This window comes from Eptatretus burgeri, chromosome 10, assembly GCF_056783735.1.
Source record: "Eptatretus burgeri isolate ZD-2024b chromosome 10, Ebu_testis_v1, whole genome shotgun sequence".
Taxonomy (NCBI): Eukaryota; Metazoa; Chordata; class Myxini; order Myxiniformes; family Myxinidae; genus Eptatretus; species Eptatretus burgeri.
The window spans coordinates 55633059-55648855 of record NC_140970.1 but is presented as its reverse complement, the minus strand read 5'-3'; the positions used below and the strand labels follow the sequence as shown (position 1 = coordinate 55648855).

The 15797-nt window shown below is 46.0% G+C and overlaps 1 protein-coding gene across 5 annotated transcripts in view; it reads left to right on the top strand.

Moving 5' to 3' along the window:
• The window catches only part of LOC147018613 (rap guanine nucleotide exchange factor 2-like), a 213699-nt gene that overhangs the window by 26273 nt on the left and 171629 nt on the right, over nucleotides 1–15797 (top strand). The window contains exon 1 of one of the 5 annotated variants that reach the window (XM_085898459.1): nucleotides 4–150. The exons of the other annotated variants lie outside the window; for them this stretch is intronic. The gene's annotated coding sequence lies outside the window, so the exon portion shown is untranslated. Of the gene's footprint in view, nucleotides 1–3; nucleotides 151–15797 lie in introns of those variants that run through there. 5 annotated transcript variants of the gene reach the window in all.

Here is a 15797-nt window from a genome sequence, read left to right as displayed (position 1 = left end):
GAAGCAGTGATTAGTGACGCGGCAGCTGTGAAATGCTTTGTGTGCTCGGATAAGGCGAATTGTTGTGATTTTGCCATGCAGTGCATGTAAAAACAGGTCATTGTGGAGGATATCGGTGCCTCTCCGTGCCAATAACCAAGAGGATGTGCTGTAAGTATCAGCAGTTGATGATGTATTTCAGAGATGATGTCATGCTTTTTTGTCTTGCCCTGGGACTGGGGTGGAGTCTGTGGGAGGAGACGAGATCCATGGTGCTGAAGCAAACTCAGTTGCTTATAGAGAGTATGCATGCATAACATGGTTTCTGCTCTTGTTACAGATAATTCTCACCTCCTGGGTTTTTATTTCTCGGTGCTCAACCAAAGAGATTCATCTTATTCCTCGTTATTATTGCATTAATTGACCTGGGTATGTTCTCTGACCTTAGAATTGACTCTATTTTCCAGCACTCCAACTTAAGGATTGTGATCAAATCGATTGCACTTTGAAATAATTTATTCTTTCATGCAATCACAATATTCCTTTTTATCTGTTCGTTTCTTCTTATTCGTTATTTGGGCTCCCATATGTGGAATGAGGCTCATTAAGAGATTAAAATATCGATCAAATTTTCGTTTTTTCATTTGAAAATGACGTTGTTCGTCATGGCCTTTTTGGGGTTCGGTTGAGAAGTCTTCATAGTATCGTTGCTCTAAGGGTGCTCTTTTGAGGATCTCAAACAGTTATAAGTTCGTTTGATTTTGTAAATTAAATATATATGTGAATTCTGTCTGGTTCATTTTCATAATTCCTGTCGAAACGACAGCGATTGCAAGTTCTATTCCATTTTTGATGTCCTCGTCATCTAATTTTGCCTGGTCATTGATTTATTCAGACCGAAGTTGTTGAGTACTGATATTTAGATTATCAATGTGATTTTAATTATCATCTTTGCACCATCATCAGAATCATGTCATCGCTAAATTATTTGGTGTTATCAGTATTGACACGGTGGAGGTTCCAAAAAGGACATTATTTTAAATCGTCGGTCCTTGGGCATGGTCTTATGATTTTTCAGCCACTGTACTCGGACACCGTTGACAACACTCACCTCTGGTCGGATTTTCGCACTCAAGGTTGGCTTACCATACCTGTGAGATGAATGGAGTTGATGGGGAATGGTGCCAACAACTATGTGGCGGCCACTTAATTGGCTGAGCGAACCAACGCCACATGCCGCTCTCTATGGGCTGCCATTACAATTTTCAATCTTGCACCGATCACCTCGGTAACACTACCCCAGATCAAATGCGAGCAAGATAAGTCAGGACACAAATCAACCGTTTCATCAATTTATTACACACGTAAATAAGCAAAAGAGTGGGAAATGACAGGAGGAATAGCAACGGCGTAGCCAATGAAGCTGCCTCAGCAGCCCTATGCACTTCACGGCGTTGAAGGAATCATAATGGCAAGGGGGAAATTCAAAGATAGAAATGACGAAAAAACTCAAGATTCAATGAGAACGGCACTCATAGAGTGCAAAGTCCTGCCTTGCGTGTTCATTCTGAACAAAAATACCATTGGTAACTGAACATACCACTATTATGGCCCATATACTTGTATCATCCATGCACCCTATTATGTCATATAGTTTCTTGGCATGGGTTAAGAACGTCGTAAATTTAATTCCTCACTCACATCAGCTCATAGATCAGATATATGAAGTTTCAAATTTTTTGGATAAGGATTTCAAGTCAACCAATAGTTATGGCTGGAACACCGCTTCTCTGATGATGTCATTGTTATGTCCCTATATACCCCATGGAAATTTGATTACGTATGCCAAGTTTCATTCTTTATTGATGAGCGGTTTTGCAGAAAATGATCTCCAATTTTTTCCCTTTAATCCAACATGGCCACCAGACCACGTTACTGATGACGTCATAAATTAAATTCTTCACTCACATCAGGTCAGAGATCATATTTATGAAGTTTCAAATTTTTCGGATAAGGATTTCAATTCAACCAATTATAGCTGGAATACCACTTCACCGATGACATCATCATTATCACCCTATATACTGCATGGAGCGTTGATGACATATGCCCAAATTTTTTATTTTTTTTCCTGTTGAGGGGTTTTGGAGAAAATGATGTCAATTTTTTCCTTTAATCCAATACAGCTGCCATACCATGTGACTTATGACGTCAGAGTTAGCAATAAAATATTTTCCATGGGGAGTCCTTCCGATGTTTAAAGTTTTGCATCGATCGGACAAATTGTTTCAGAAAAAAAACCCACTTTAAAAGCGAAAATATATAGATGCAGACACAGACAGACAGACTGACAGGTGCTTTGCAAAAGTCTTGCATCCTCTTCATGGCGATACTGAAAATGGTCGGAAGAATCAGACATGGGCATCGCAAACAATTCAAGGATATCTCCGGAGGAATGTGTGAAAATGCGTGAGGTACGGAGGAATAAATAAAAGTGAATGAGGTGGAGATAAAACGAGCATCATGAAAGAGAAAAAGGCTCTGCTGATGTCGAGCAGACTGTGCAGATGAACTGCCAAGGCAAAGAACTCAGATGTGGAGGTGCCTAACTGTTGGCACGCTGTACTGACCAACTGATCTGGACTACCCTGCACCACTTGCTCATCTCATCTTTTATTTGCTCTCTTCCCTCCCCCACACTTACACTGTTGTACGGGCTTCAGCAACATCGGTTGGCTGTCCCGGATTGGCGGAGACGAACCGCAGACACGTTCTGCCCCGGAGGCAGAGGAGGAGTTTGGCTCTTTGTCGTTGTTCCCATTTTACCGCGTTCGCTCCTGGGCGGGACCTCGTGTGACGAAAAAGGAAAAGTGTGTTGTCGAAGAAAAGAGATGATGTAGAGAGGGTGAAAAGAACAGAACTTGTGCTCTCTCTCTCCCACTTGCGACGTATATTTATCCTATGCATACAATCTAACTTAATTTCAGAGCAGAATATGAACATATAACTGACTAACTTTATGTGTGTGCTTTTACCTGCCTGAGAGGTGCACAACATCCTCTTTCAGGCTCACAAGCATCACACGACCCTCGCATCTCCATTCAGCCTCGACAGAGGCTGTTTCACCCTCCTCCATTCCTTCTTTCTCCAGCTTTTTCTCCTACTTAACTTGCACAACTTCTCCTACTCTGACCCTGTTTTAGCCTTCCTATTCTAAAATACAAATAAAAACAATGCGTTGCATAACTACGGCTATCCATCCTATCTTAAACAACACTTATACTGTACATGTTTTCTACATTCGGATTCTGTACATATGGGGAAAAAGGTGACTTGACCAGGTGGGCACTCTTCGCAGTCATTCACAGTCCAGAGTTATTTTTAATGGCCCCCTGCTGCCAGGCATTGACCCTTCCTCATCAGCCTCAGTGACATTCTTCGGCCTGAAGGACCCGCATACTTACAATGGGCCCACGTGGTCACTCCACTTAGGTGAGTCTTTCAGTCCATGTGGCCCACATTCAAACAAAAAGGGCCACTGGCCACAACACGTTGGTGGGACCATGTGACCGCTCAATGTGGGAGTCCTTATGGCCCATGGAGCCCGCATTGAACCATAGGCTTTCTCAGCACACAGTGAATCCTTTTGACCTTTACTGGCCTTTTTCAGCAGCAGAAGGACCATAAAATGTGAACTCTTGGCCCTCAATGACATGACGACAAAAATATCAACAGGTGAGGAGTTCGGCAATGTCATACATGGCATGGCAAGATGGCAATGCAAGTCGACAAGGCAAGTAGGAAAGGCAAACTGGCAAATTTGGCCAACAGGCTCACTGGCTGCCCTCTTGTTGGTGTACTCATACCTGGGAAAGAGAGGGTATGCATGGCAACAGATCAGGTGGCTGACTTTGGCTCTCACCTCCCTGTCCTTCTCATCCCTCTAACCTAACTATTCTACCCTTAGCCCCCTATCGAGCTCATAACACTCCCCCGATCTTGCCCTTCTAATCCCAGCTAATATAATCTATCCTTGCTCCTTTGTCTGCCAACCCTATCTTGTGAGACCCTCTAACTAAACCTATTTTACTAGGCTATCTCCCAATGGTCCTTCTATTCTATGGCTCTCAGGACGAAGTCAGGGCCTGCATGAAATCTCAGTCAAGGGTCAACATCAGTTTGCAGGTGCCTGGCTTTCTCAGACAGGGTGAGTCCAGAAAAGGTGGGTGAAAGTTAATAAATGCATGGTGTGAAGGAGAAACATTCTGACTTACATAACATCTCAACAATTCAGTTTACCTTGACTCTAAAAATTCAAACACTCACACCAAATTGCTTCTAAATAACCAATTTTACCCACCGTTCCACGTGTTGGCGTCTTTCCATGATACCCTTTGTTTTCCCTTCCGTACCTTTGTGCAATCGAATGGCTGGGTGGTGTGGCTGCCCTGGCAGGCTCTTCCTGCATTTACGACTTGGCATCCCGGCCACTGGCATTAACCCTGCCCGAGCTCTCTCTCCTAAACCACTGGGGGGTGCCTTCTTTCCACCTTCACCCCTTCTGGTGCCCTCTCTTGCATGTGACACTCAAACTGCCAGTGTCTGGTTCACACCGCTAAACTCACCGGCCCCTCTGGGCCCCGACTATCTCGGGCCTCTCTACGTCCAGCACCGGGATACCCTCTTAGCTCCTTGAACCTTCTTCCAAACAGCCACAGAACCAGCCTGTCAATGAACTTGTGAATCCTTTTAAGCAATTATATTCTTCTTTTACACCAACACGTGGATGGCATCCATTCTAAAACAGCCGGATCTCCACTATCTATCCTCCCGGGTTTCCTTGATAGGGAATCCTTCCTTCTACATTCATCCTTTCACACCATTACACTCTCGCACTTCACTCATCTTACTCGTTCACACTCCTCCCCCATAATTATTTCACACACATTCATCCCTCAGGAGAGAGAATGGTGCTGCGTCCGACCTATTACAATTCACCTAACTGACTCATGCATTCCCCGTTGTCCCTTTATACGAGCACGTTCCTTTTAACAAATTATTGCTAAGCTAGCTACATACCCACTGCACGTCATCCCTCTCCTAATCTATACTATGGTCTCCTATTGCTCTGAGGTCTTCAGTGGGCCCAACTATTGCTTCCGAGCCCACAATGGGCTTTCTAGTGTGCCAGGGCCCCCAATGAGCTTAACTATTTCTGGTGCCCCTGAGTCCGCAATGGGCTTTCTAGTGCCCCTGAGCCCGCAATGGGCTCTCTAGTGTCCCTGAGCCCGCAATGGGCTTCCAAGTGCTCCTGGGCCCCCTTAGCGGAGGTTCTGCCTCCATCGCCTGCATGGCCTGATTAACCCACGGTGGCGCTTCCTCACCCTGATAAGGCCATAACCTGTGTACATTGACGATCCGAGGGAGGGCCCATGACCCCATTTTGATCTTATACACCACGTTACAAATTTGCGACAGGACGACCCCGGGGCCCTGCCCAGACAAAGTGAGCTTTGGGCAATGGCCCTTCCTCCATGGGTTGAATAACCAGATTGTTGCCCCCAGAGTATACTCACTCACCTGGCCCCAGTGGTCATACCTGCGCTTAATTTGTGCACTCTTGAGATGGAGTTGGCAGTACGTGAAGGCATGGACCCTTTCCATGCCTTCCTCCAAATTATGGGCATAACTCTCCATCGGTGGTCTCTCAGGGTGCTGGTGAACTTGATTCTCGACAATACATGAGATGCACCGGACTACAAGCGGTGGGTGGCTCCATACTAGGAGGTTGTATAGGCCATCAACAAATACAGGAGATGTTTTTCCCTGACATCCTGAAGGGTGGTGGTAAATAATGTGAGTTGTTGCAATAAGGTCTTCTTAAACTTTTCCACCATCCCCGCAGATTGAAGCCTTAAGGGCGTTGTTCAGGTCTTTCAAATTGATGAGTCTGCACACCTCTTTCAGTTATTGACTTTCAAAATTTCGACCATGGTTGGTTTGCAGTTCTTCCAGAATCCCATGCCAACATATAAATCCTTATATGAAGGCTTATGCCCCAATCCCAGCCTCCTGGTTGGGGATGCAAAGCCACCGGCCACTTGGTGAAATAATCAATAACCACAATGTACTTATTACCTTGGCAGGTGTGGGGTAGTAGTCCTAGTATGTTCATAGCAATCTGCTCAAGGCCCCACCCCCCACCTGATGCAATTATAGCAGGGCCCTCCTCATCCATGTCTGTCCCTTTTTAGCTGTACAGGCGTCGCATGCTTGACACCAATCCTGTATATTGCACCCTATATTAACCCAATGAAACCTCTGGTGGACTCACGATGCTGTCTTTGTTCTGCCCAAACGTCCATCAGGGCTGGTACTGTGCACACTTTGTTAAATGGTGTTTTGAACTTGTTTGGAACTATCACCAGCCAATAACTTTTTCCATCGGGAATATCTACCCATTTGCGATACAAGATGTTATTTTTCAATTCCAAGGCTTTCCAATGAGCCCAGTATGCCTTTGTCTGCAATCCGAGAGGAGTGACTTCCTCCCCACTCGGTCGCTTAAACCTTCCCTCACCTAATTGCACACCGGCCCCAGTGCAGAACCTTCCCTCTGGACCGTGCTCCATTCCAACATACCAAATTCATCCCCCATTGGTAGTGGCAATACTGGCCCTCTCACCCGATCTGCATAGACTAGGTTCTTGTGTGAGGGATCTGCCAACTGGTTCCAATCCTTGTGTCTCATGCAGAATTTAGTATTGTTCCATGCAATGGTATCAAGAGAGTGCATTGGCATTCCCATGAGCCTTCCCGGCTCTACCGATCAGATTGAAATGGCACTGCTGCAATTTCTCCAGCTACCTTGCAATTTGACCCTGGGGGTCCTTGAACCGTAAGAACCATTGCAAGGAGGAGTGATCCGTTTTGACCCCAAATTTCTGCCGCCCATACAAGTACAAGTGGAAGTGGGTCATGGCAGACAGCATAGCCAATAACTCTTTACGAGTGATGCAATAATTTTTGCTCGGCTGACTCATGGCCCAGCTAGAATAAGTGATCACTCTTTCCATGTCCCCTCCTGTGCTTCAGACAAAACTGCCCTCAATCATTCTTGGTATGTAACCGTGTCCAGGGTAAAAAATGCCGTGATCAGTGAAGTAAGTTAAAATGGACACGAATGTGAAACACACTTTTAATTTAACGGCACTCCTCTGTTCAATTATGGCACTCCACTGCTCTGTCCAATTAAACCTCATTTCCTTCTCCGTAAGCCAGTGAAGATGCCTGGTAATCTCCGCAAACTTTGCCACAAAACGCCGACAGTAGAAGCAGAGTCCCAAAAATCCCCGCACCTCCTTGATGTTATGAGGTACGGACCACTTTTCTCCTTCCCTTACCTTAGCTGGGTTGGTCTTCACTCTTTCGCGGCCTATCACTTGACCGAGATAGGCCACCTCCTTCGCAAAGAAGTTACGTTTACTCGAGCTCAATTTCAGCCCTGCCTGTCTGAGGCACCCAAACAACTGGTCCAAATTGATTGCTTGGTGAAATGTTTTAGTGTGCACCAGAACGTCATCCAGGTATACCAGGCATGATTGCCATGGCATGCAGCCTATAATGCACTCCATCAGTGTTTCAAAGGTGGCAGGGGCATTACACAAACCAAATGTCATTACAATGAACTGATACAGTCCCTTGTCTGTAGAAAACAACATCTTCTCTTTCCCTGGTTTATACATCTCCACCTGCCAATACCCACTCTTAAAGTCCAGGGTTGAGACACCAAAATGAGCCCACAATGACATCAAGTATATCATCAATTCCAGGGAGGGGAAATGAGTCTTTTAAAGTCACATTGTTAATCTGGCAATAGTCTGTGCAGAAACGTGTGGTTCTATCCTTTTTAACCAACACAACTGGTGACAACCAAAGACTTACCAAGCACTCAATGATTCCTGCTTCAATAATCTTTTCCACCTGTTCATCAGCTTCCTATGCTTGGTGTTGGCTTAATGGTTCGGGTGGTGGGCTTGGGATCCTCGGGTCCTGAGTTCAAATCCTACTCAGCTGTTTAATCAATACCAGGTGGGGTTGACTCAGCCTGTCATCCTTCCGAAGTCGGTAAAATGAGTGCCAATATGCTAGTATACTGTGTCGGAGTGGCGACCCATCCAGTATTGTGCCCAATAGCCAAGAAGACTGCTGAGGCAACACCAACGCTCTGCAGAGAGTCTGGTCACAATGGATGGATGGATGGATCAGCTTCCTCCTTCTTGCTCCAAGGGAGCCATTGGGCAGGCTAACGAATAAGCCAGTCCTCTCTGGTATCAATCTGATGTTGAACCAGGCCCATACGTCTGATGTTTAACCAGGCCCATACGTCTGATGTCCTTGGAGGACAAAGAGAATATATCTAAATGTTGATGAATTAATTTGTTTAAGGCCTCCCACTGAGCTTCCTCCAAATCTACACTACTTCAATCGACCATCTCACAAACAGGATCAGACCAATCCCTATCAGAACATAGAACCTCCCCCTGAGGTTGGTTCAACCAGATGCTCTCATCTCCCACCTTCACGACATTAATAACTTGGTGCAGTCTGCTACCTTTGTGCCGCCTCTGATCGTGTGTGGTCCCCTGCTAACATGAATTACTTTGACGACCACAACAGGGCTGTCTCTTTACTAGGCTATGGCCCATGACTAAGCCCTGAATTTGTTTCCCCCCGCCAGTGGCTCCACCACACCACAAGGCTCCTTCCAGGAGGGTGAGCCTGCCGTCATGCCGGAACTATTGCCGAGGCACCCGGGAGAATGGTTACGACATCTGGCTTATCTCTGCCTGTATCTCTGCCTTATCTTCCGTGCTTACATCTCCCAATGACAGCTCCTCCGACCCCACCTGCAAGACGCTGTGACCAAGATAGATTTTGCAATCGTTGGTGGCTGCCTAATCTGGGGCACACTGGTAGGAGTTTGCGTTTTGGTGGGTTGAGATCTTTCTCTAAGGGGACACCTATAGTCCCTCACTATGTGACCACATGGCCACAATTATAGCACCCCCTGGCTAAATTCCATGTCTCCTGAATTCCAAATTCCCCCCATCCATCCATCCATCCATTGGGACCATACTCTGTGCAGAGCATTGGTGCTGCCTAAGCAGTCTCCTTGGCTATTGGGAACAATCCTGGACGGGTCGCCACTCCGACACAGTATACCAGTATGCTGGCACTCATTTTACCGACCTCAGAAGGATGACAGGCAGAGTCAACCCCACCTGGTATTAATTCAACAGCCGAGTGGGATTTGAACTCAGGATCCTAGGATGACAAGTCTACCACCCTAACCATTAAGCCAGCACTAGGCATAAATTCCCCCGCCCCCCTCACCCATTGAATTCCTAATTGGTGTACTCCCTGATCGGGTCAGGTATCGGGGCATACGCCAGAGCAGCGCGCCGCTGCGTCCATTTTCCACCGGTACTCCAGAGGCCTCCGACTGGCCATCCCCCATGCAGACGCATGGCCCATCCCCAACTCCCTGAGATGCTGATCAACCTGCTGCAACCCCGAGGCACGTGGTCGGCCCGTTGGCCTCCTTCACTCACGATGCTCCCTCACTGAGAGAATCGAGTGAGCAGGATCAGCATCAGGAAAACAAGCCACATGTCCATACAGCCGCAGCTGATGCTCACGGACTATGCAGGTAAAAAAAATCTCATTTGAGTCTCTCTCGGCAACCGCTCATTGGACTCAAGGTCGGACCAGCGATAGCTGAGGATTCTTTGAAGAGATGTGGGACCAAAGGAATTAAGTCTCCGTCTCAGATCCCTGGCCAGATTACAAATCTCACATCCATAGAGCAAGACTGGAAGCACCAAGGACCGGAAGACTCAGACTTTTGTCGTCTGGCACAGATAGGGACAGCGCCACACCCCATGATCCAGTGAATCCATGACTCACCAGGACCGACACAGATGTCTATTGACCTCTGGCTCACAGCCAGCAGAGACATGAATATCACTGCCAAGGTAAGTGAATCTCTCTGTGACCTCGACATCCTCACTACAAACAGGTACAGACAAGATAGCAGCATCCAAAATGTCATTGAAAGCCTGAATCTTAGTTTTGACCCAGGAAACCCGTGATCCCAGCAGCTTTGACTCCTCATTCAGCACCTCGAGGGCCCCAAAAAGGATACTTAGAGTCTCCGCAAAGATGACTGCATCATCTGCGAAATCAAGGTCAGAGATCTTGACATTCCCAAATGATGCACCGCAGATTGATCTCTCTGACATCCTCCCCAGAATCCAGTCCATACATACAAATACTGAAAAGTGTGGGGGCCAGTACACACCACTGATAAACTCCAGTAACAACCGAAAAGAAGTCAGAGATTGTATCACCACATCTCACAACACTCTCAGTACCAGAGTGTAGTTCAGACATCAGATTGATCAGTTCTGGTGGCACCCTACGAAGATCGAGAATCCTCCAGGTCCAGAGGGCATCCCGATTCACTGAATTCAACGCTTTGCAGGTCAACATCGGCTGCAAGCAGCCCCGCTGAAACTCTTGTCTGTGTTCAGTGAGGACCCGAAGAGCAAGGATACGGTCCATCGTTGACCTATTTGGTGTAAAGCCTGACTGCTCTAGACGCTGGTGCTCAGGGAAATGGTGGCGAACCCAATCAATAATTATCCGAGCAAAGACCTTGCCTGGCACTGAGAGCAGCGTCACCCCTCGGTAGTTGTTGCAGCCCAGGTGATCACCCTTCCCTTTCCAGAGAGGGATAACAAGGCCCCTCTTCCTAAAGATAACATAATCTTATAACAATAAAGACAAAGCATGCCGGCTCTGTTGAGGTTGTCGTGGAACTGCACCCTTTTAACCCCTTAACTGGTTCATCTGTGAGGGGCCAACCCCCCAACCAAGTCCAAATCTCCTACCGCCCCATCCGAGTCGGAGCGTGCTCCCCACTGTCTCTTCTCGACACTCTCCACTCCACATGCACAACCAACAAAACCCGGGAACTTTATTTCGTGGAACTGCGGCATGCTCTCCTTCACATCATTCATCTCCTCGCTCTCATGCTTCCTTACCTTCCTGGGAATCGCTCCATCCCCACTCTCCATTTCTTTCTTCTGTCAACCTGCAGCACACGGTGTTGATCCTTGCACAATGCATCCACACATCCCATCAATTCCTCCTTTTTTTTTACCTTCTCCATGACTCCTCCTTATTCTTCTCTATTTCCCTATAAAGTCCTTTAATTTCCAACGTGGTCCCTCTCACCTCTTTCTCTGTCTGCTCCATTTTTCTCTTTATTCCTTCAACCTCCCATTTTGCTCCCACTAATTAATTTGTTACTACCGCTTAATCCTCCTCTATTCGCTTCTCCGTTGCTCACGCTCCTTCCTCTATTCACTTAGCCTTACGCAAATCCCTTCCTCTATCATCTGTCTCATCTCCGCTATCGCTGCTGTTACCACATTGCGCCACTTTTTACACTCTTATATCGCTATAATCTCTCCCTTTATTTATTTCTGTGCATTTTTAACTCCCCTATTGCTCCCATGTTTGTTTCAATCACTTGTTTTCTTTTAACTCCACCTGCTCCATCCTAAGTTTCTCTACCCCTGTTGTGAACCCAGCTACTTTCCCTTTCAACCCATCTATTTCCCATCCTAACTTAGCCTGACTGGTCGCCATTTCCTTTCGCACACTTGCTACATCCACCTTCACCAAGCTCAACTTCTCCCATGTTGCATCAATTTTCCAGGTAAGATCAGCCTACCCAGCCATTGCCTCTGCTCGCCCCACGTCCATCTCACTCCTTGAGCTATCGAACCCCACATCCAATTTCGCCTTCATGCCAGCCTGTCCCACTCACATTTCACTCCTTTGGTCTTTCAGCCTGTCCTTTGCTTCTACCTGTTCAGCCTTAGCCTGTCCAGCTCCCAGCCTGTCCAGCTCCCAGCCTGTCCAGCTCCCTGCCTGTCCATTCCAGCACTTATGTCCTGCCTCAAGTCGTTACCCATTTGGCCAGAAGCCTCGTTATCATTTCCATCAGCTGGTCATTAGCCCCCTGCTGGTGTGGCAATGCAGACCTGCTGCCTTGTGGCATTTGCTGCTGTTCCATTGGGAGCACTGGGCTTTTGGATGGGGGAGCCAAGAGATCATCACACAGTAGGGACGACTCCACTGCACCCTCTTCCGACCTTTCCATGGTGATGTCCAGTTCGGTAATAGTGGTGTCTAGCCAGTTAGCTCCCACGTGATCCTGCTCGCTTTGGTCAGACATTGCTCTTTCCACTTGCAATTTCTCCAAAACGCAATCCTTAATTTATTTTGAGGCACGATTGCTCGTACCTCGGGTACGAATCCGAACTCCTAACACCAATATGATTGCCATGCGGGCAGATATCTCTAAACCCGACGTGTCAAAAAAAATATCACGGATGCCGTCGACAACACTCGCCTCCGGTCAGATATTCCCGCTCAAGGTCAGTTTACCGTACCTGTGAGATGAATGGAGTAGATTAGGAACCGTGCTGGTGACTATGTGGCGGTTACTTAATTGGCCGAGCAAATCAACGCCATGTGTCGATCTCGATGGCTACCATTACAATTTGCAATATTGGACTAATTGCCTTAGGAATGATACCCCAGATCAACCACGATCAGGATAAGTCAGGACATGAATCAACGGTTTCTTCAATATATTTCACAGGCAAATATGCAAAGTAACTGGAAATGATGGGAGGAATGGCAAGGGAGAAATCCAGAGAGAAATCGTGGGAGCACTCTTTTAATTTCCTTGTCCCCTACCTTTGATTCAAAAATGGTCGGAAAAATCAGACATGGGCATCATAAGCAATTCAAGGATATAAAGAGGCACATATATATTTTCCCTTACCTTGGCGCAAACATTTTACCCCAGGCAACTTATATCAATGACTTGGCACCTTTACAATACATGGATCAAGGCATGCAAACACTCACACACTCTTGTGTGCAGCCTTCAGGCTGCTGGTTGCATCATTGGTTAGAGACACAGCTATGCCGCTGATGCAGTGCCCCTATTACCAGTACACACGTGCTCATTTCACCGACCTCGGAAAGGATGACAGGCTGAGTCAACCCCACCTGGTATTAATTCAGTGGTCAACGGGGCTCGAATTCAGGACCTTAGGATCCCAAGCCAAGCACCCTAACCACTAAGCCAACATCATGCTTAGGCACCCGAATAAAGACACAGATCTCGAACCACTAAGCCAACCACCAGGCTTAGATGCCCGAAGAAAGACACAGATCCTTGCTGCTCATAAATATGGAGTGAGCAAAAATAACTTTCACTTCATTGCGAAGTGTTGGGTCATTTGGTTTGAAACTTCAAAATTAGTGAAATTAAACATTTTGAAAAATTTGAATTATTCTCATTCAGATTTCTACTTCAGCGTAATGCATATTGTTAAGTTGTTTTTACTTTATTTACGTAGGAAGATGATTTCTAATACCGGATACCGCCGGGTGGCACTATACCATGCATATTTACATCGAGAGAATTGGGGTCTTCTCCCCCCACCCTGAATCCCCTCTCCCAGATATGCTGCCCCAGCAGAAACCATACTTGGGGTACCCTTAGGCAACATGCACAATTTAGTTGGATTTGGTTCTGTTTTTTAGTTTTTGAAGCATATACATATTAAAATGTGTGTGTGTGTGTGTGTGTGTGTGTGTGTGTGTGTGTGTGTGTGTGTGTGTGTGTGTGTGTGTGTGTCTCCTCCATAACTCCAAAACCGTGAAACCTCATGGCCCGAAACTTTGCATGCATACTGAGGTTACTCCAAGGAAGTGCATGAATGAAAATTGGGTGTTTTGGTAAATTTACACACCCCTTTTGAAGATGATTAACGGCTTATCTCCATGAAAGGCTTATTCTTGATCAGTCTAACTTCACCTTGCAGGGGTCGAAGCCACCATTTTAATTCGGCATACTCAAACATGCCTTGCCTTGGAAACACGATCTATTTTCACCGACTAATTAAGGTATATAATTATCTAAATACTATTTCGGATTTGAGAATCGGATATCTTGGACTAAACAAGTGTCAAAATCTGGAGTGATATCTTAAAAATTTTAAGACATTACCAATTCGTCAAGGGTTGGATCGTTGGCCCACTAACGGGGAACGTGAGCTAGGTTTTGACAGTTTGCCTGCATCAGTTGGAGAGACGAGTGTTTCCTGAGAAGATTGAGGGAAGTGCTGTGTTTGGATCATCTATGCTTTATTAGTAATCGTGTGGCTGAAATGGTGCTTAAGATATGCCCGGTCATACTAAGTACCGCACGGAGTCGGTTGGAGACACTTTTCTTTTTCTTTTTTCTTTTTTAGCAAGTGAACACAGCAAGCTCAATTCCACAGTTCAAAATTTGAAATTTGGCTCTGGTTTAGAGATTTTCGAGCTTATCACATTTTTGTTTGAATTAAATAAAGGCACGAACATGGCCTGGAGACGCTGGCCAGAGAGTTGTGGGGGGTGGGGGGGGGTAGAGGGTTTGGGAGGAGTTAAGCATGAGGGGAAGGGAAGGGAAGGCATTGTCATATAATATGGCTTTATTTTAATTGTAACTAAAATGTGCCTTGACTTAATAACAACTTAATTTAATGTCGAGTTTTACATCCATCCGAAGGATGGCAATCACTGATGAATCGGCCTGCCTATGAAACTGCAGGAGGTTAACACCCCTCCCTCCTTTCCTACCCCTCCTCCCTCCCCCTCCCTCAAGTCCTCTTTTTGCTTATTCAAGGCTTATAAGCAAACTGATGGACGTGTAATTCACATATTATGTGAAGTAAATAAACATTAGAATTCACCAAAATTGGCTTGGAAGAGTGAAATGCCTGTATACGTAATTAATTTGTCGGGAGGCTGCTGGGGAAATTGCCGAGAGATGTATATACTGTAAATATTTTTTTTACTTCTTTTTTTTTTAGAAGTTATTATTTCCACATACACTTTAATATACACCCTGCAAAAATTTATTTGTGGGAGGAGGAAGGGGAAGAGTGGAGGTGGGAGGAGGGAGGGGTGGGGTGGGAGTCCAGAAAGAGGGGGTGGGGTGGGAGGAGGAAGGGGAAGAGTGGAGGTGGGAGGAGGGAGGGGTGGGGTGGGAGTCCAGAAAGAGGGGGTGGGGTGGGAGGAGGGAAAGGGGAGGGAGGGGAAGGGGTGGGTGGGGTGGGAGGAGAGTCCCAGTGTTGCCCTGCAATGCTGGGTATCTTTGCTAGTCTAATATATAAAGAACAATAAAAAGAGCAATCGGAGATTGCAGACCCTCGCCAGGACTTCTTTTGAGTGGTGTATTTTTATTGGTTTTCAGATAAATCCAATATGGCTGCCAAACCAAGTGACCTATGACATAATGTGTGAACCTTTTGTTCCTCATGGACAGGCGGTCATTTGTGTAGTTTCACCTCAATCTGTTCAGCCACTTCAGACAAGAAGAATTTTGAATGTTTAAAAACAAACAAACAATATGGCTGCTGAATCACATGACTGAAGACGTCATCATTTTTTTTTTCTGTGTACCATTTTATCCCTAGATGACCCTGAAAAATTTTCATACTGATCGGATGTAGCGTTCTACATATGCAATTATGACATCATAAAGAAGGCACATTTGACGTCATTAAAAAAAAATCACACTCATACCCAATGAGGAGTACTTGCTATTTGCCAAGTATCAATTTTTTCCTTGGTGCGATATTAGACACAGAGGTCCAAAGTTTTTTCTGTTTTTCCAACAT